General features: G+C 29.8%; 1 long non-coding RNA gene across 2 annotated transcripts; it reads right to left on the minus strand.

Annotated features, from left to right (window-relative positions):
• Window positions 1–10,523: 10,523 nt before the first annotated feature.
• LOC130015463 (uncharacterized) lies at window positions 10,524–13,770 on the minus strand. Of its 2 annotated transcripts, XR_008790672.1 has the most exons (4): window positions 13,223–13,764; window positions 13,036–13,113; window positions 12,027–12,111; window positions 10,524–10,839 (listed from the first exon to the last, which is right to left on the minus strand). It is a non-coding gene; the product is annotated as an uncharacterized LOC130015463 (long non-coding RNA). The 2 variants fall into 2 exon arrangements; XR_008790673.1 differs by having other exon boundaries at window positions 13,036–13,770.
• Window positions 13,771–15,289: the final 1,519 nt, after the last annotated feature.

A 15,289-nucleotide genomic window follows, 5' to 3' on the forward strand; every position in this document is an offset into this window, starting at 1 on the left:
CATGATAATAAAATTTTAATCGAATATAAAAAAAATATAATAAACAAATCTCTCGAACAAAAATGGCAAAAAGAAATAGAAAAAAGTTGGCGAGACGCTTTAGCGAAGCTTAAGGTATGTAATCACTTGAGCGAAGCGAGAGGAGGAGACTCTGACAATGTTTTCGCTTAATGAAATTCTATCGTAGATCGGACTATAACACAAATTATTTAGTAAGAAATCAAAGATTATTGTCTCATATCTTCATCCTTAAAATTGAAGCTCAGAAAAAATAGATATCAACGGTCGTTTAGTTAAAATCAGTATCCCGTTATGTATATTTTATTTTTAAGCATAATATTTGATTCGAGTATAATTTCAGTTTCTTGATGCACATTTACTACGTACCCAACTAATTTATGAGTTTTGGTTTGCTTATATTCGTTTTTTGGTCGGCAATTATGCAATAAACTAATGTTGGGTAACATGTGCATGCAGTTAGTGAACTCATGGAGAGAAGGTATCAAGAAAAGCTGACATTGGTTTGATTATATCAAGATTTATGCTGCATTCTACCTGTCATACTCTGACTCTAACTGCTTTTTGTTTTTATTTTTATTTTTATAAAAGGATAATTTGGAGATGTTTATGTCCCTGCAAAATTTGTTAAAGCAAATGCCCATTTTCTGGAAAAAAGAAATGAAGATTAACTCTGACTCTCTTCTCCCTAAAATCAAAAAACTTTTTATTCTTCATCTTCTTTAAGAATGGGAAAAAATGATTTTTCCGATTAACCGAAAAATTATTTTTTTTTCCGTCCATAATACTATTAATCGAAGATCTGCTCTTCTTGTTTCAATAAGTCTTATTCTATGGTGTTTGTTTGAATTTCATTTTTATTGAATAAATTTTTAAAGTCTTTTATCTCCTCTTTGATCTATTCAAGCTTTAAATTTATGTTTTTATAGATCTAAAAATTGAGATCACTTATAGATCTATATTGAAGATGGGATTTGAAAAGTTTGAATCTTCAAGAATCAAGCGGTTTCAAGATCGTATTTTCAATTTGAACCATGTATGTTAACTTTTTGATGGTTGAAAAAGCCCTAATCGATGACTGTATTAACAGCTCTCGTCATTATTTTTGAATAGTTCTTTTAATTTGTTGAAGAACCATTCATCAATGTAATTTTCATTCTCATCAATGAAAGTTTTAGCCTTTGTTAAAAAAAACAAGTTGGAGGCTATACACGATAAAAATGAGAACAGAAAATTACAAAAATAAGATAAAAAAATTTACGCAAGTCGAAGGTAGCATTATTCTGTCAAATCGACGTGGATTGTTAAGCGCTGTATGCACGCAACGGCGAAATAATTGTTATTTGTATATAATAATTCGAGTTAATTAATAATTTGTCTATTTAATTTCTATCTTTAAAAAGAAAAAACCTAAATTTAGTTATTAAAATAATATAACTTTTATGGTTTATATTTTTTAATTTTAGCCGATTTTTAGATTTTAATTTATGATATAACCATTTATTTCGTTGGCGTATAAATATATCAATCATATTATTTCATGTTTAAAATTATTAATAATAAAAGGATAAATAAAAACAATAAACTATATTAATAAATCATGATAGAGCAGTCCTCTAATTCACTTTTGGATAGAGAACAAATAGTGGTCAGAAAGAACGTTGGAGGAGGGTCTACAGGTGTTTATTTTGACGCTCAAATCAACTTTTCTACTAGGAAAAGAAGAGGAAAAAGAAAGTAAAAAATATCAAGTGAGTAAAAAATTACTTTTAAGGTTTCTTTATAATGTGCCTTATATAATTGGTGGTCTCCCGTAGCATTGGGTTCAAGAGGATTGTTGAATTTAAGCTATCTCTAGTGGCTAAATTGAAAATCGAACATATAAAATAGAGTATAATTAGTTGTTTTACAACGTGGAGATGCGATTGAAAAAGTTCAAAAGTCAGTGGTTCTTTTTAGTAATTTGGCTTATAAAATTGAGTTCAGTAATAAAGGAACACTATTTTGGGTTCAACTTTATTTTTATACGTTTGATTAATTAAAAAAATCTATTTCTCTATTTCTCTTTTTTTCTTTTTATTTAATTTTTTTCCATCATTTTTTTATTTCAGTTGTTTTAGCACACATTACGCTCTAATTCCTCTCAAATTTTAAAACTTTGCTTCTTGGCTCTGATTTTACTTTTATTTCTTCTTTTTTGAAATCTCTTTTTCATTCTCACTTCTCCTTAACCTGATGTTTTGAATCCAGATGTTTTGCGATGGGTTAAAAATCTACTTTGCGATATCTTTGTAAACACGGTGATGTTCAATTCTTTAAAAGGTGACTTTTATTCTTTACCGCATAAATTGACTAAAATTTAAAATTTAAATCGTTTCTCGTGGTACAACTACAATCGGAAACATCATGAGAGTCTCATACTAGTATTTGTAATTGTTACGGATAATTATTTATAGTCTCATTTTATTCTAAAATATACTACTATTTTAATTTTAAAAAGTTATCTAACAGTTAATCAAAATCAAATCTGCAAGTTGATTTGGTTAAGGTTTAATTATTAAAAAAGTTTATCCATAACGCCTAAATTTATTTATTTATTTTTCAAAAAATAAATCCATGGAATTATTACAAATTCAACTAAATTTTAAAAATAGATTATAATTATTTATTAAACTATAATATATTATATAATTATTTACTTGGTATATTTTTTTATTTCTTATAAAAAAATTGTTATAATAAAATTCATTGTTTGTTACCCCTATCAGTCAAATAAAAAAAATAAAAGGATCGGTTATCTGAGAAGAATCAATCAAAGAATTTTGTGAATTTTATTATACCCCTTATAAGATCGTCTCTTTTCGTCTGGTATTTAATAGGAATGAGAGAGAATGTTTCTTTTATTTTCTACAGTAGAGAATGTTTCTTTTCTATATTTTATTTTTAACCAATATTAAATATTTTTTTTCCGAATTTTACTGATTTATCGATAAATAATCATGCTTGTCATAAGAAAATATATGGTGAAAGACCAAAATGAGTAAAATCAGATTATCAATAAAAATCAGATAATATACGATTTCAATAACACCACCTACTTTTAATACAAAAACTTTTGTTTTATTTAATTTTAAGATTAATGTCACCTTATAGCGCAACTTTACGCGTTTTTTTGATTTAGGCACATATTAAAAAGTGTCTCATCCATTAGCAAATCTTTCCAAACTTTTCATTCTATATAGACATGGCCACGGTCAGGAACGACCGATTCCGGTTCGAAGCCGACAGTTCATGTTTCAATAAAAATGTGAACCGGCCCGAAACTGTCTAAGAAGCCCAAAATTGCCTGTTCGGAATCGGTCGGTTCCGGTTCACGGTTTCGTCCGGTTCCAAAACTTAAATAAATTAAAACTTTATTTTAAATTTATTTAAATTAAAATATATTATTTTTTATGTCAAAAATCAAAATTTGAATTAAACTAGTAAACTTATTAGTATTGGATTACTTTCTTTAGCCTTATAAGGCTTCAATATATAAACTTATAATTTCTAAGGAATATGGGATATTTCATAGTGTTTTTTTTATCAAGATTGTAATCTCACATGGAAAAAAATATAAAAATAATAGATAAAACTAAAGAATAAATATAAGATGTATACATATGATATCTATATATTTAAGAGTTTCATTATTAATGGGCTTAAATGATAGATTTTTATTATATTTGAAGTTCATAATATTAAATAAACAATTTTTGTTATACTTAAATATATATATCTAAAATAATCAAATTTTTACGGTTTGGACCCGGAAGCAGCTCATAACCGTTGAACCGGCCCGAAACCGACCTTCCACATGTTCCGGGCCGGTTTTTGCCCAGTTCCGGATTTGACTGGTTCCGGGACGGGTTTGACCATTAAAGCCAGTTCCATGATCACATATACTATTGAAACATTCGGGTATTCATATATAATGGTATAATAATTATGTATCTATTTGTATTTGTATATTATCATCACTCCTCACTTTAATTGAAGTTTGAGTGAAATTTTTAGATATATATGATAAATCACAGACTATTAATAAGAGTTTGAGCTTGATAAATCGAAAGAAATCCATTTAAAATAGAAGAATAACACGTCAAAGATATGACAGGAGCGTATTTTAAGATACTATTCTGACGGTCAAGTCAATTTAAATAGGAGAAAAAAAAAGTAGTAGCTGATGCTTTACTTGATTTGGGCTTATACTGGGGATGCCGACGTGGCCGAGTTTGTTTTGAGTGACGTGTCCCATTCGCTTTTTTTTTATGGGGTGTCAGACGTTCCAATATCAGATGTTCTATTGTTAGATGATCTTTTATGGTCCTCTTTTCTTTTCTTTCGTGCTAAACTATATTGCTCATTAGGTTTCTTGAGACCGAGTCGTATATATTGAATTGGTTCTTATTTAGAATCCGAGTCCAAACATGCCTAGTTGGATCTTATCTCGGGTAATTCGTGTCAGAATTTGTACTGCCAACCGTTACGATGTATAATTATTTATATATAAAAGAAGAGAAATTGAACAAATAGGCAGATGCCAGAATCTGGTAAATCATATGGAAGAAGAAGATAGAGGGTGGATGCATGATAAATAAAGTGCAAAATTAACCATCCATGCCCATACACGCCATTAATGATCAGAAACAGTCGTCTAAGCTAACCAGTAACCACCATAACCTGAGCCACATCTTTGCTTCCTCCAAATTAGACATGCCATCATGGTCATACAATTCTCCATACCACATATTTACAAATTTAATAACTAGCCAGTTTCCAGAGTTTGTACCTTTTCGTTACCTGTATTTATGCACATATATGGATAATTTTAGTATCTATTCATAAATTATACAAGCAAAATGTAGGTAAGATTATATTACATATATCCAGACAAATAAATTATTTAGGTGAATTGATAAGATGAGCAAGTGACTTCAGTGTCACATTATCCAAATTTTTATATTTCCAAGCCAAATTTATTAAGCTAGACAAAACACATGCTTCTTCACCTCTAATTAATAGTGGACCCTTTTGAAATGAATAAAAGGTCTGCGCCCTTTAAACTTGTGACATAGGGTCATTTAATCCAGTTTTAACTTATTTGAACAAATAACCTCAAACTCTTTATTTTTGGGTCAGATAACCCCATAATTTATTTTTTATTGCAAAAAATAAATTTAGAATAATTTTATCGCAACAATTAGGAAACTTTTTAATTTCTATTTCGCATTTTCCACCTCCGATTTGTATTTTACGCGTTTTTAAAATACAATTATGGAGTATCTGACAAAAAAAAAAGTTGTGGTTAGTTGCTCAAACAAGTTAAATTTTAGTTAAATGATACTGTATCACAAGTTCAGGGGATGTGTTGATCCTTTATTCCTTTTGAAATATATACACACTACTTGGCCAAAGGCAGTAGTAGCTTGGAAACAGTCAATGATATGAATTACGCTAATCAGATCTCCAATATAAAAAGTATGATTTTTAATTTTAGTCTAATAGACTCTTCAATTCATAATTTTTTAATTTATTTTATTTTATATTAAATAATATTAATCTATTAATTTATTTATTTGTAATTCGTTTTTATTATCTTTAAATATTAAAAATAAGATAAAATTATATTTTCAAAAGCAAAATCATTAAAATCCTTTTAAAATTTAAATTTTTTGTTGATAAGATTTGAAGTAAAGAGCGAATTTGCCTCTTTACATGTGGACATCCAAATTCACTTTCTACTCTAAATTTTAAATATAAAGAGTTCATTGAAATTTATATTTTGCATTAAGCTCTTTAAATTAAAGAGTTTTATGTTTTTAAAGAGTGTATTGGAGATGCCCTTACTACTCCTTCCATTTGAAAATAGTTATCACTTTAACCATTTTCACACAAATTAAAAAAGTAATAAATATGTCTAAATTTATAAGTATTTTTACTAAATTACTTTTTTTGAAATTTGTTGACATTTATTATTATGACCCTTTGTTTATATTTTTATATGATTTCAATGAATTGATAAAGATTATATATGAGAAAATAATAATAAATTTTTAATGATATTTTTTTTGATGAATTTAATGATATTATAAAGTGACAATTATTTTGAAACAATTTTTTTTTCTAAAACGACAACTATTTCAAAACGGAAGGAGTATAATTTAATAAAAATAAGTACATATTCAAATTAAAAAATTTAATAATTTATAAATTATATTTTCTTAAATTATATTTTATTAAATATTCATATTAATAAATTGCAAATATTTTAATACTTATTTTTTAAAAAATACAATATTTATAGTATATTAATTTAAATAAAAAATCGTATATTAAATTAGTTTTATACTTAAATATATTTATATTAGTTAATTATATATAGAAAGACTGTATTCAATCATTTTTTCGTGAGAGTGTATTTGAATGTGTGCAGTATTTTTATTTTAACCAATTCATTAGGTAATAAGTCATGTTTATCTGTATTGAAGTAAGCAACTATAGCAAAAACAACCCTAACCTCTTTTTTCTCTTTTCTCTCTAAAAAACTCTAACCGTCCATAGCTCTTTTTTCATTTTTCTTCAGCTGCCGTTAATGGTTTAGGTATATGCCGTTAACTGTAGTCATCTTCTTTTTATGTTATTTTAATTTTATATAGTATAATAAATAGTCAAATCGTTTTCATTTTTTTTATGGATTAACATTTATCAACAAAGCGCAAATCCAATTTAATTTTTTATAAATCAAGAATCGAAGATATAGATTGGAGATCTTTTAACAACAAAAATGAAATCGTTCATGGGCTATAATAATTTTTTTTATTTTTTTAATATTGTATTTTGTTTGTTCTGAGAATTTTGTTTTGTCCTATTTATATGAAATGTTTGTTGTTCTTTCTATGTGAAAGGTTATTATCCCTTTTTTATGAAGGGTTTTCATGTGTTAATTGTACCCGATGTCACAGCTGTAGTTTCTATAAATTAATTTGTGGATGATGGTGAAGATTGAGCGAAGATGACATTTTATTAGCGAAACAGTTAAATAATTTATTTTTTATTTTTATAAGTAGATCTGCGAATGAGACAGCATCTGTTCCATGTCAGGTCATTGAATTTAGTTTTTAAATTTTTTAATTTTTTTCATAAAATATAACTGTTTCATATTCGATTAATAAAATTTGATAAATTTTTTTAAAAAAGTTATATTTATCTTATTTAGCGATTACAGTATTGGATTTTTTTAACAAGTACCTATGTAATAATAAAATATTCTCAAAAATACTAGTCATACTTTTAAAATTGAAAAATACAATACCCACTTTTCTTTTTTTGCAAAACTGTACTTTGTTAATTATAAAAATATAATAATCATTATATAAGGAATGTATTTAGATGAAAGTCAAGACTCTCCTACAAACAAAATCTTTTCAAATAAATTAAGATCTTTTCAATTAAGATTTTTCCAAATGAAATCAATTAATATCTTTTCAAAATAAAACCAATTAAATATCTTTTCAAATAAAATCAATTAAAATTTTTCAAAATCAAATTTAAATAAAATCAAGGGTAATATCTGGTAAACGTTTATCTTGATATATAATTAAAGTTGATTATATTCAATATTCGAAAAAATACGATTTGGTTAACCAATGGTATACTAACATGTTACTAACGGTAGACTTAAAACAAATTTTATTTAATTAAAGCTGATTATATTTAATATTCGAAAAAATACGATTTGGTTAACCAATGTTATACTAACAGGTTACTAACAGTAGAATTAAAACAAATTTTATTTAAAATGCCCAATTAAGGTTTACTAAAAAATTATTCATGATATACTAAATAATACTTAGTTATATGTTTGTCAACGATTAACTTAACGTATACTAATAATGTACTAAAAACAAGGTTATTGGTGTACCATTAATACACCATTAGTTAACTAGCAATAAAAATAAAATTCAGCAACAATTTACTAACGATTTTATTAATAATATATCAAAAGTAAAATTTATTACAAGTTAACCAACGGTTTACCCAATGTTAACCATTAGTTACCCATCCAAAAACATTACAATTCTTATAAGCATTTCTTCAAACACCTAGAGTGCAGGCTGAACATTGATTCTATATAATCATCCACGACAATCCACCACCAACCTCCACAATAAGCCCAACAAAACTTAATAATCCAGTCACATCAAAGAACAAAACAAAGCCTGTTATAAAAGAGAGCAGCCGCAACTAGTGGAAAAAGAGAGCGGCATCTTCGAACGGCGCATCGCAGCATAAGCGGCAAAGAGGTGGAATGGAGCGGAAGCAAAAACGAGACGGAAAGCGGTTACGACGTTGACAGCAACATAAAAGAAAGATAAAAAATCTCAATAGCAGCAATAGTGAAGATGACGACGGCGTGAGTGAGTGAGATTTAAGCTCAGAGAAGAGAACGGGAAGAGAAGACGAAAAGAGACGGCGCCGGGATGAGAAAAAGAGAAGAGGCGGCGAGTTATTTAGGTTTCTTGAATGAAATTAGGTTTTGCTGCTTTAAAGGAATTTATTGGAGTAAGAAATATTTGTGAAAAAGCAAAAAGGTAGAAATCTAATAAAAAAAAGTCAAAACGTAATTGTCAAAAATGAAATCTAGGCCCGTATTTTTGAGATTAAAATGATATATTGTAGTATATTGTCTAAGTAACTCTGCAATATTTGGCTTTTAATTGTGCTGACCTCAGTTCAAGAGAAAAATTGATAACTACCCACTATAAGCATAAATAATCCCAAAGATACGGGGCTAAGTTTTCAAATTGATAATTACGATTCTCTTTTTATTTATTGCAAAAATATACTTTCTAAATTGTAAGAATATGTTAATCATAAAAATAAGGAAAAGAATCAGCTCATGATCCACACATTCTTAAAGTTGCTCTCAATTTTTAAAATTCAAAATCAAAATCAGAAAGAATAAATGGAATTGTATCAGAAAACAAAGAAAAAATCGAATTGATCAGAAGATTCAGCGCGGACGTGGAGGTCGCGATGGTGGAGGCCGTGGTGGCGAGTTTGCGTTCCGTGATGAAGACCGTCCTTCTTTTCAACAATGTCCTCTTCTCCATCTCGTCTTTGTATCATCAACGCTAGCAGCGATGTTATTTTATCAACTCGCCGTCGTTCCTCGGAAGTGAAAACGTCGCCGTTCTTCCCACCATTAGCAATGGCACCATCACTGGAGGCAGCGATTGTTCTGCTTTAATGTTCCTCTTGTTTTCTTATTTAATTTCTTTGTAATTTGAAGAAGTTGTCTAATTTGCTGGTTGTGGATGATGGTGGTTGTCGGGGTGGTCTGATTTTGATGTTGCACTCTAAGTGTTTGAATAAATGCTCATGAGAGATGTATTGTTTCGGGTGTTGGTTAACTAATGGTTAATCTTTGGTAAACAGTTGGTTAACTTGTAATAAATTTTATTTTAAATATATCGTTGATAAATTGTAAATAAGTTGTTGGTAAACTATAATTGTGTAAAAAGAATTATTAATTTTACTTTTAGTATTCTATTAGTGAATTGTGAGTAAAACGCTGAAAATTTATAGTCTATTAATTAGTCATCCAATGGTCAACCAAACGATGACCAACTATATACTGAATTAGACCAGTTCATTTGGTTTTAAAAGTTAACCAAAAGTTGACCAATAAAATTCATCACCGCCTCATTATACTAAACAATAACCAATTGTGTGCTAAAAATATTGTGAATTAATTAACACAATTTAACTAATTGAAGTTCTCATTCTATGCTAAAAACATATAGCTAACAAAATCAAAATATGTTGCAATCTGAAGTCACACAATATATTGCAATTTATGGTATAATGGTTAACTAGCAACAAAAAAAAAATTCAGCAACAGTTTACTAACGATTTTATTAATGATATATACAAAATAAAATTTATTACAAGTTAACCAACAGTTTATCTAATATTAACCAATGGTTAACCAATATCCAATATATTACAGACATTAATAGATATTCTCATAAGCATGTCTTCAAACACCAAAAATACAGGCTGTGCAACACCAAAAAATCGAACCACCACCGTCGTTCACAAAAAAAAAAGACTGCAACACCAGAAAAATTTATTACAAGTTAACCAATAGTTTACCCAATATTAACCACTGGTTAACCAACACCTAAAATATTACACACATTGACGTTCTATTCTCATAAGCATTTCTTCATCTTGCTTCAGTAATGATTTTACTGGTAATACACAAAGCACCTGCCTAAAAAATAATTATCTACATTCAAGGTGGATGCTTCAGTGGTTGGTGCTTGACTGCTTTAGTGATGGCGGAGGGCTTGCGTCGGAGGCGAGCTTACGATGATTTCTGCTGTGAGCGATGTATAGCGGCACATCATCTATCCAAAATATAAAACTCTACCAACTCCATCTATCCAAAATTAAAGCTTTAACAATGTCACGACCCAAATTTATGAGCCGCGACCGGCGCTAGGGAATGGGAGTGGTAGCTCCAAATCCCGTAGCAAGCCTAAAAACCTGTGTAAATTTTTCGCAAATCAAAACATATTCCATATATTAAAATACATGTGACCCCATTTACAAATAATATCAGAGTTAAAAACGCGTTATACAAAATTCTAGTTAAAATATCTAGACTACTGCGGACTACTAGAATGAAAATTTTCTTTTTCTTCTTGTACAAATGACTTCCGAGAATTAAAACTTCGGAAGCTTGACTCTTCAAATCATATCATGCTATCCCTGAAAAATGGGAGGAGCAACGGGGTCAGTATAAAACTGAGTGAGTTCACCAAATTACACGCAATATCACATAAAGGGTTAAAACATTTGAAAACCCATTTTATATATAGAAAATACTCTTTTGAAATCATATTGTGTACTCTATTTACTTTCCTTCATAACTCTTTGTTTATTTCATAAACTTATAGTTTATACGTATCTGACATCTTTGATTTCTTATTATGGTATTGATATTTTTCTTTCTCGTTTTGTTGTAATAGTTTTCGATCGGATCTTAAATCTTAGGTTATATCATCATGATTCTAAATCGAATTAAATCATTGGCAAGTCTCTTGTGACTTGATCCTTATGGTTGGGTCCCGAGATAGTTCAACCGAGTTACCCATAACCATATGGTACAGTCCCGAGATAATTCAACCGAGTTACTTGTACCATTTCTCAATCCCAAACGATCGATAGGAGTCCCGAGATAATTCAACCGAGTTACTCCTTAGACACGGGTCCCGAGATAGTTCAACCGAGTTACCTTCGTGTCTACATTCGGACTCTGCACCCTGCAGGTCTTTTGAACTTAACTGTCGATTCATATAATTTCTATTGACATTTAATAGGAGTGTTTGTTCACATTGTGTCTCGATCTTGTTTCGTATTGATTCTCAATGTATCGTACTTACTTTTTATTACGTATGAGTTCCGAGGATTATCATCGAGAATGGATGAGATACAGGTTCCGGGATAATTCTATCGAGTTCAACCTTGTATCTCAGTTCTTATTATTGGGTGTACCATAGTACAATTCTCATTTTACGTTTACTAGTTGATTTTGTATTTTTCGTTATGTTATATTGATCCTTTATGGACCATGGCATGCACATTACATCCACAAGCATACATCTATAACACACGCACGTATGGGTATTTATTATGTTTGATAGTACATATCGGAATGTACTATATTTCCTTATTCATATTTGATTCGATTCATGTCATTTTACTTTACCCATCCCCGGTGCCTTAACATTTATGTTATTATCAAAATAACACATTACGATAAAACATGATTTTCAAAGCATACATACGTATACATTTTAAAAACAAACATTTCAAATATATAAATATTCATATAGCTTTTCGAATTAAAATACGTAGCTTTATGAATATTAGCGAGTAATTTAAAGTGTACTCACCACTTGCTATCCAAATTCTTTAAATAAGCACGACGATATCTCGATCCATTCGCCTCGAGCCTTATCGATAGTCGCTTCTTCGAGTCTACGCAATTTCGATAACGCTATGAATTAATAAAATTTCTAAGTATAATTAATTTATCAAAAAGCTAATTTTCTAGTCTACTTCAGCTAACAAAACTCTTATCTAAAAATAGTCCGACCCCAAAACAAAATTGACATTCTTAAAGTTTAGAATGTCGCCTTCAACTTTCGTTTAGGTCTCGGACTATGAAACGCACCCGAAAGTGTCGGAATCTAGCCCAAAAGATTTTTACGTAGGGCTGTCCTAAAACTGTAGACCTGCTCTGAGCAATAAAATGTTCTGCTCAATTTGATCATCTTAGAGGCAGAATTAGAGAAAACTTAAAGCTAGACAATTGTAGTTAACATCTCAAAGTTTCCGTACCAACAAACGGAACTTGATTTGGATTTATACAGCCCGAGATATTGCCTCTGCAATATTTCTGTTTTGCAGAAGAACATTTTTACAAAACGCCAACTAGTTTACGTAACTCTTAATCGTAATTTGCGATACCTATAATCTATCAAAACCATGCTTTATCAACAACACAATCCAGCCACCTTAAATATCAATGCCATGTACAATCCATCACTTAAACATATCAATTCCACTTAGTTATGAAACCCATCTAGGCCAAACCTATTCATCCATTTTCATTTCAAAGCTTTAACAATCATTCTTGACTCAAATGCAATTTATATTCAGCCATAACAACATGATCCAATGCCAATTATCATCATTTGAATTACATTCCTTTAACCCTCATCATGGCCAAATACTTAGCTCTATTCATTCTAAAATTTAATCAACCAAAACTTACGATTTTCTAACACAACACCATCAAACGTCAATCATTATAAACAACACATGATTGCCGAACCATAAGCTATAAAATTCATCAATATTTATCAATCAAATACTCATCAAACTTAGAAACTTGCTCACCTTGAACGATGCCTCTATGTCAAATGGTTCTAGTATGAACAATCACCATCAAATCCCTTTAATCAAGCTCAATTTCACCTTACAACACACAATCAAACAAAAACCCCAATTACACATCATAAACCCTAATCTTTACTATCATCAATCCATGAATACTATCCATGAAACCTAAAATTGATTATCTTACCTTGAAAACCTTAGCTCCATCATCATTTTGCATCCAATTCAAGCTTATAAACTCTCTACAATCAACAATTAATCATTATCATCTTTAAACCTAAAAATCCCGAAACTAACAGCTCAATTTTCAACCAAATAAATCTATTTTTACCTCAAATTAATGCCACATATTTGTAGATAATCGTTTTCTCGTTCCGTGGCCGCAAGAATCGCTCAATTTCGTTGAGAAACGAAAAAGTTATGGACATGTGAAATTTGGAGAGAAATGGAGAAGGAGGGTTACGGATTTTGGCTGCAATTTCTGTTTTGAATGAATGAATATTCATTCTTAATTGATGATAATAAGTGGGAAAAGAGTCTCTTTTAGTCCTTGAAGTTGCCACCTCCTTTTTCTTCACTTTCTAACTTTTATTTTGTCCGATTTAGTCCATCAATCACTTAATCATTCGATTCTCGATAAATTCCGTATTATTTATTTCCAAATAAATTATTTTAATTCCATATCTTATAGCTTTACTTTCCAATAATTTATTTTGGCAATTTTGGCTAAAAACGCTCAAATTTTCATTTTGAGCTAACTTGCACTTTTTCGTCCAATATTTCACTTGAATGACCATCGATAACCACTTAATCGATATTATTTTCTTATATTGAGAAAATAGAGTAAAACACAACTTCCTCCGGAAGTTTGTGGTTAAAAGTCCACTTTAGTCCTTAGAGTGGCTAATTTGCACTTTAATCCTTATTCTTAACCAATCGTCAAATTATCTTCTAAAACGATTTCGTATACTTACGAAATTTTGACGATCGTTTATTAATAATATTTCACGGACCTTGGCGTGAATATTATTCGCTCTGACTTTCCAACTTATTTTATTTTATTCTTTTTTTTTTGTCTCGATTAAATCCAATTTATCGCATAATAATTTTCCATTTAAATTATTATTCTACGATAATTCCAATAGACCCGCTTCGGTCTAAGTCCTTATTATCCAACCCTAATCCGATATTCTCGTTCTTAATCTTTAAGATTATGCCTCGTGGCACTACACGTAACACCTCAAAAATTTAGGTTATTACAATCTTCCCCCCTTATAAAAATTCGTCCTCGAATTTTCATAATCTTCTTATACTACTTAACCAATCCTTATTCATAACTTATCATTCTTTTCCTTCCACGCTTTCGCTGCAATACTCTGATTAACTATTCACCAACTGTTAACTTTATAGTTAGGTTTACACAATCATTCATCTAATACTGTTTTTAGGTGAAAGTGTCTCGATATACTTATCGAGTAACTTCTTATGCTAACCATTATAACCATCTTATTACTACTTGATTCATAATTATTATGAATCAATTCTCTTTATTCGACCTTTTTGAACAACGTATGTTTGTTCGTAGGGTTCATATCCCCTAACGTAACTAACTTCTATGTTCGATTTTCTCGTCCTAGAGGTAAACGTGCTTCAAATTTAAACACGTCCGCTGTCACTTTACATGTTTGTAAAGTAGCGTCGTTGTTCTTGTATTTAATATACAAGACCATCTTAGAGATTTGCAATTCAAATCTCAATACGTTGCGATTCGCATTACACTACTCGTCGTTCTATATACTTGTCGTGTTACATACGTATGTTTTCATATAGGCCTAACAAGATGATCAGTCTTGTCCTATGCCTCTATATACAGAGTCCCTGTCTGAGCTTACTTACGTTTAAAAACTTATCCGCTTAAAACCATGATACCTTTCATTTCTCAAATCATGTCATAATTGTGCACCGGTGTGATGACTTCTCTCATCACAAGAGTTGCAATGACACTCCTCTTTTCTTTTCAGACACACAATGTATATGATGCATGTCCTACTAGTGAATGCAATATGGATGTAGTGATGCAATTCTATTCGTGTCAATGCAATGTTTTTTTATGATTCGTGTCCGGGCACAATTATGTCTTTTCAAAACATTTCATTTCGATCAAATGCTTTTCTTTTCACAAAATGGGTTTTACGTAAGTTTCTCTCGACATAAGACTCTGCACTATCTATCGATTATCGTTCTATCGTTCGCA

This window comes from Mercurialis annua, linkage group LG5 (genome assembly GCF_937616625.2).
Source record: "Mercurialis annua linkage group LG5, ddMerAnnu1.2, whole genome shotgun sequence".
NCBI classification, from domain to species: Eukaryota; Viridiplantae; Streptophyta; class Magnoliopsida; order Malpighiales; family Euphorbiaceae; genus Mercurialis; species Mercurialis annua.